The sequence below is a fragment of the Ornithorhynchus anatinus genome, chromosome 2 (genome assembly GCF_004115215.2).
Source record: "Ornithorhynchus anatinus isolate Pmale09 chromosome 2, mOrnAna1.pri.v4, whole genome shotgun sequence".
NCBI classification, from domain to species: Eukaryota; Metazoa; Chordata; class Mammalia; order Monotremata; family Ornithorhynchidae; genus Ornithorhynchus; species Ornithorhynchus anatinus.
The window spans coordinates 145,346,027-145,351,703 of NC_041729.1; positions in this window are offsets into that span (position 1 = coordinate 145,346,027).

Below are 5,677 nucleotides of genomic sequence, written 5' to 3' on the forward strand. Positions count from 1 at the left end.
CACTCTTTATTGCTGTATTGTACTTTCCCAAGCGCTTAGTACAATGCTCTGCACTCAGTAAACACTCAGTACATAGGACTGAATAAATTCAATTGAATGAATCTGGTCTCTTTCTCCTGAAAATCCTCAAAGCACCTACTCCTTTGTGCCTTTCAGCACGTCAGCACTAGATGAACACTGTTGAATGAAGATGATTTTTAAAATCAGATTGAACAGATAAGTAAGGGGGAAACCGAACTGAAAGGATCCCTCTCGTTTTGGTTTTTTCTTTTTAATTGCTTGGAAAGGAGTCCCAATTAGTTGAGGGTTGGCAGAGACGGGGCCCGGGAATCAAAACCTTAAATACCCTTCATTTGTCCTCCTTCTCCCGGCGTGTTGACACACATGGAGATGAGGGAAGGAGGAAAGAAGGGAGGAAGGGAGGGAGGGAGGAGGAAGGGAGGAAGACAGAGAGGTGGGAGGGAGGGAGGAAGGAAAGGAGGGAAGAAGGAAGGTAATGAGGGAAGGAGGAAAGGAGGTAAGGAGGAAAGAAAAGAGGGAGGGAGGGAGGGAGGGAGAAAGGAAGGAAGGAAGGAAGGAAAGGAGGGAAGAAGGAAGGTAACGAGGGAAGGAGGAAAGGAGGGAAGGAGGAAGGTGACGAGGGAAGGAGGAAAGGAGGAAAGAAAAGAGGGAGGGAGGGAGGGAGGGAGGAAGGAAGGAAGGAAGGAAGGAAAGGAGGAAAGGAGGAAGGAAGGGAGGAAGGGAGGGAGGGAAGAAGGAAGGAAGGGAGGGAGGGAGGGAGGGAAGAAAGAAGGAAGGGAGGGAGGGAGGGAAGAAGGGAGGGAGGGAGGGAAGAAGGAAGGGAGGGAGGGAAGAAGGAAGGGAGGGAGGGAAGAAGGAAGGTATCGAGGGAAGGAGGAAAGGAGGGAAGGAGGAAGGTGACGAGGGAAGGAGGAAAGGAGGAAAGGAGGAAGGTGACGAGGGAAGGAGGAAAGGAGGAAGGAAGGGAGGGAGGGAGGGAAGAAGGGAGGGAGGGAGGGAAGAAGGAAGGAAGGGAGGGAGGGAGGGAAGAAAGAAGGAAGGGAGGGAGGGAGGGAAGAAGGGAGGGAGGGAGGGAGGGAAGAAGGAAGGAAGGGAAGAAAGAAGGGAGGGAGGAACGAAAGGAGGGAGGGAAGAAGGGAGGGAGGGAGGGAAGAAGGAAGGAAGGGAAGAAAGAAGGGAGGGAGGAACGAAAGGAGGGAGGGAAGAAGGAAGGGAGGGAGGGAGGGAGGAAGGGAGGAAGAGAAGAAGCAAGGGAGGGAGGGAGGGAGGGAGGGGAGGGAGGGAGGGAGGAAGGAAGGAGGAAGGGGAAGGAAGGAAGGAAGGAAGGAAGGGGAAGGAAGGAAGGAAGGAAGGAAGGAAGGAAGGAAGGAAGGAAGGAAGGAAGGAAGGAAGGAGGGAGGGAGGGAGGGAGGGAGGGAGGGAGGGAGGGAGGAGGAAGGAAGGAAGGAAGGAAGGAAGGAAGGAAGGAAGGAAAGGAAGGAAGGGAAGGAAGGAAGGAAGGGGGAGGGAGGAAGGAAGGGGGAGGGAGGAAAGAAGGAAGGGAGAAGGCAGGAAGGGAGGAAGGGAGGAAAAGAGGGAGGAAGGGAGTAGGGAAGAAGGAGAGAGGGGAGCCCGGCCGGGGCCCTCCTCCCCCAGGTTGGATAAGCGCTCGGGACAGGGCCGTGCGCGCGGTGAGCGCTCAATAAATAGGGACGGATGAGCGAATGAGCGCTTCCCTCGTCCCTGGGCAGGGGCGGGGCGGCTCAGAGTTTCCCGGCCGGGGGGTTCGCCGGGGACAGACGGGGGTGGGGGGCATCGCCTCGGGGGAAAGAGCCCGGCCTGGGGAGCCACGGGTCCTGGGTTCTAATCCCCCTCTGCCACTTGTCAGCTCTGTGACCTTGGGCTGAAGACCGTGAGCCCCACGTGGGACGACCTGATGACCCTGGATCTCCCCCAGCGCTTAGAACAGGGCTCTGCACAGAGTAAGCGCTTAACAAATACCAACATTATTATTATTATTATTAAGCCTCCCCCGCCCACAAGCCCCGCCCCCCCACAGACCACGCCTCAGGCCCCCCCCTCCAATCCACAGGTCCCATCCATTCATTCTTTCATTCAGTAGTATTTATTGAGCGCTTACTAGGTGCAGAGCACTGTACTAAGCGCTTGGAAGGTACAATTTGGCAACAGATAGAGACCGTCCCTGTCCAATGACGGGCTCACGGTCTAAAAGGGGGAGACAGCTGGACAAAAACAAGACAACGTAACCACGATAAATAGAATCAAGGGGATGGACACCTCATTAGCAAAATAAAGAGGGGAATAAAAATATAACAATAATAATAATGTTGGCATTTGTTAAGCGCTTACTATGTGCAGGGCACTGTTCTAAGCGCTGGGGGAGACACAGGGTTAATCAGGTTGTCCCACGTGAGGCTCCCGGTCTTCATCCCCATTTTACAGATGAGGGAACTGAGGCCCAGAGAAGTGAAGTGACTTGCCCAAAGTCACACAGCTGACAAGTGGCAGAGCAGGGATTCGAACCCTTGACCTCTGACTCCCAAGCCCAGGCCCCGCCCCGGGGGAGCTGCTCCTCGCCCCGCCCCCGGCCCCGCCCCCTTCCCCGTCCGGCCAATCAGGGCGCGGTGCCCGAGGGGCGCGGGGGAGAGAGCCGTTCGGATTGGTCCTCCCCTGCCCCAGGCTCCGCCCCCTTCCCCGTCCGGCCAATCAGGGCGCGCTGTCCGAGGGGCGGGGCGTGGGGGGGGGGTGAGAGAAACGTCCGGATTGGTCCGTCCCTGCCCCAGGCCACGCCCCCTTCAGCAGGCCCCACCCCCTTCCCAATCCAGTCAATCAGGACGCTCGGCGACCGAGGGGCTGGGCGGGGCGGGGGGGGGGGGGAGAGCCGTCCGGATTGGTCCGCCTCTTCCCCGGGCCCCGCCCCCTTCCCCGTCCGGCCAATCAGGACGCGCAGCGACCAAGGGACGGGTCCGGAGTGGTCCGCCCCTGCCCCGGGCCCCGCCCCGCGCCCCAAGCCCCGCCCCCTTCCCCGTCCGGCCAATCAGGACGCTCGGTGACCGCGGGGCGGGGCAGGGGGTGGAGAGAGCCGTCCGGATTGGTCCGCCCCTGCCCCGGGCCCCGCCCCCTTTCCCGGGGCGGCCAATGAGGAGGCGGCCGCGGTCGGGGGGGGGGGGGGGAGGAGGGGGAGGCGCAGTCCGGGCGGCCGTCCCGGAGGCGGCGCGCTGCGGCGGAGCCCGGGCCGGGGGCGTCGTGTCCATAGCCCGTCCGCCCCGCCGTCCAGCCCAGCGCCCAGCCCGGCAGCATGAGCGCCGGCGGGCCCCCGTCGAGGCGCCTGGCCTTCCGGAGGAGGAGCCCCCGGCCCTGGGAACCCCGGACCCGCCCCCCGCCCCCGCCCCCGGCCCCGACAGGTAACAGCAGACCCGCAACGCTCAGCGCAGGGCTCTGCACGCGGCAGACGCTCCACGGGAAAAAGTCGGGTAGCGGGCCAGCGCTCCGCACAGGGCTCCGCGCACCGGAGCAGCTCCTTAGCCGTCAGGGTGGCACTTGGCGAGCGCGTAGCACAGGACTCTGCACCTAGGAGGGGCTGGACGGCCCTGATGCTGGTATTGGCTGAGCGCTTAGCACAGTGTGCTGCACCTAGGAGGTGCTGGACAGTACTGATTCTGGTGTCGGGTGAGCGCTTAGCACAGTGTGCTGCACCTAGGAGGTGCTGGACAGTACTGATTCTGGTATTGGCTGAGCGCTTAGCACAGTGCGCTGCACCTAGGAAGGGCTGGACAGCCCTGATTCTGGTGTCGGGTGAGCGCTTAGCACAGGGCTCTGCACCTAGGAAGGGCTGGACAGCCCTGATGCTGGTATTGGCTGAGCGCTTAGCACAGGGCTCTGCACCTAGAAAGTGCTGGACAGCCCTGATGCTGGTATTGGCTGAGCGCTTAGCACAGTGCGCTGCACCTAGGAAGGGCTGGACAGCCCTGATTCTGGTGTCGGGTGAGCGCTTAGCACAGGGCTCTGCACCTAGGAAGGGCTGGACAGCCCTGATGCTGGTGTTGGCTGAGCGCTTAGCACAGGGCTCTGCACCTAGAAAGTGCTGGACAGCCCTGATTCTGGTATTGGCTGAGCGCTTAGCACAGGGCTCTGCACCTAGGAAGGGCTGGACAGCCCTGATGCTGGTATTGGCTGAGCGCTTAGCACAGTGTGCTGCACCTAGGAGGTGCTGGACAGTACTGATGCTGGTGTTGACTGAGCGCTTAGCACAGGGCTCTGCACCTAGGAAGTGCTGGACAGCCCTGGTGCTGGTATTCGGTGAGCGCTTAGCACAGTGTGCTGCACCTAGGAAGTGCTGGACAGCTCTGATTCTGGTATTGGGTGAGCGCTTAGCACAGGGCTCTGCACCTAGAAAGGGCTGGACAGTCCTGATGCTGGTATTGGCTGAGCGCTTAGCACAGGGCTCTGCACAGTGGAACTGCTCCCTAGCCATCACGCTGATTATGATTATGGTATTTATATAATTATGGTATTTCTTAAAGCGCTTAGGACAATGCTATGCACGTAGGAAGTGCTCAATAATAATTATGGTATTTCTTAAAGTGCTTAGGACCGTGCTCTGCACCTAGGAAGTGCTCAATAATAATAATTATGGTGTTTATTAAGCGCTTAGGACGATGCTATTCACCTAGGAAGTGCTCAATAATAATTATGGTATTTAAGTGCTTAGGGCAGTGCTGTGCACGTGGGAAGTGCTCGATAATAATAATCGTGGTGTTTATTAAGCACTTAGGACGATGCTATTCACCTAGGAAGCGCTCAGTAATAATTATGGTATTTGTTAAGTGCTTAGGGCAGTGCCGTGCACGTAGGAAGCGCTCGATAATAATAATCGTGGTGTTTATTAAGCACTTAGGACGATGCTATTCACCTAGGAAGCGCTCAATAATAATTATGGTGTTCTTAAAGTGCTTAGGACAGTGCTCTGCACCTAGGAAGTGCTCAGTAATAATAATTATGGTGTTTATTAAGCGCTTAGGACGATGCTATTCACCTAGGAAGTGCTCAATAATAATTATGGTATTTCTTAAAGTGCTTAGGACCGTGCTGTGCACGTGGGAAGCGCTCGATGATAATGATTATGGTATTTATTAAGCTCTTAGGACAATGCTATTCACATAGGAAGTGTTCGATAATAATTAATGAGTGCTCAATAATAATTATGGTATTTCTCAAAGTGCTTAGGACAGTGCTCTGCACATAGCAAGCACTCAATAATAATAATTACGGTATTTGTTGAGCGCTTAGGATGGTGCTTGATAAATACCAGGATTATTCATTCATTCGAAAATATTATTGGCTGAATGAGTAATTATGGTATTTATTAAGCACTTAGGACAATGCTATTCACCTAGGAAGTGCTCAATAATAATTACTAATAATTATGGTATTTCTTAAAGTGCTTAGGACACTGCTCCGCGCATAGCGAGCACTCACTGATAATAATTACGGTACTCGTTGAGCGCTTAGGATGGCGCTCTGTGTATAGTGAGCCCGCGATCATAATAATTACGGTATTTAAGCGCTTATTATGTGCCGAGCACCATTCTAAGCACTGAGGTAGTACAAGTTAATCAGGGTGGACGCGGTCCCTGTCCCACGGGGGGCTCCCCAT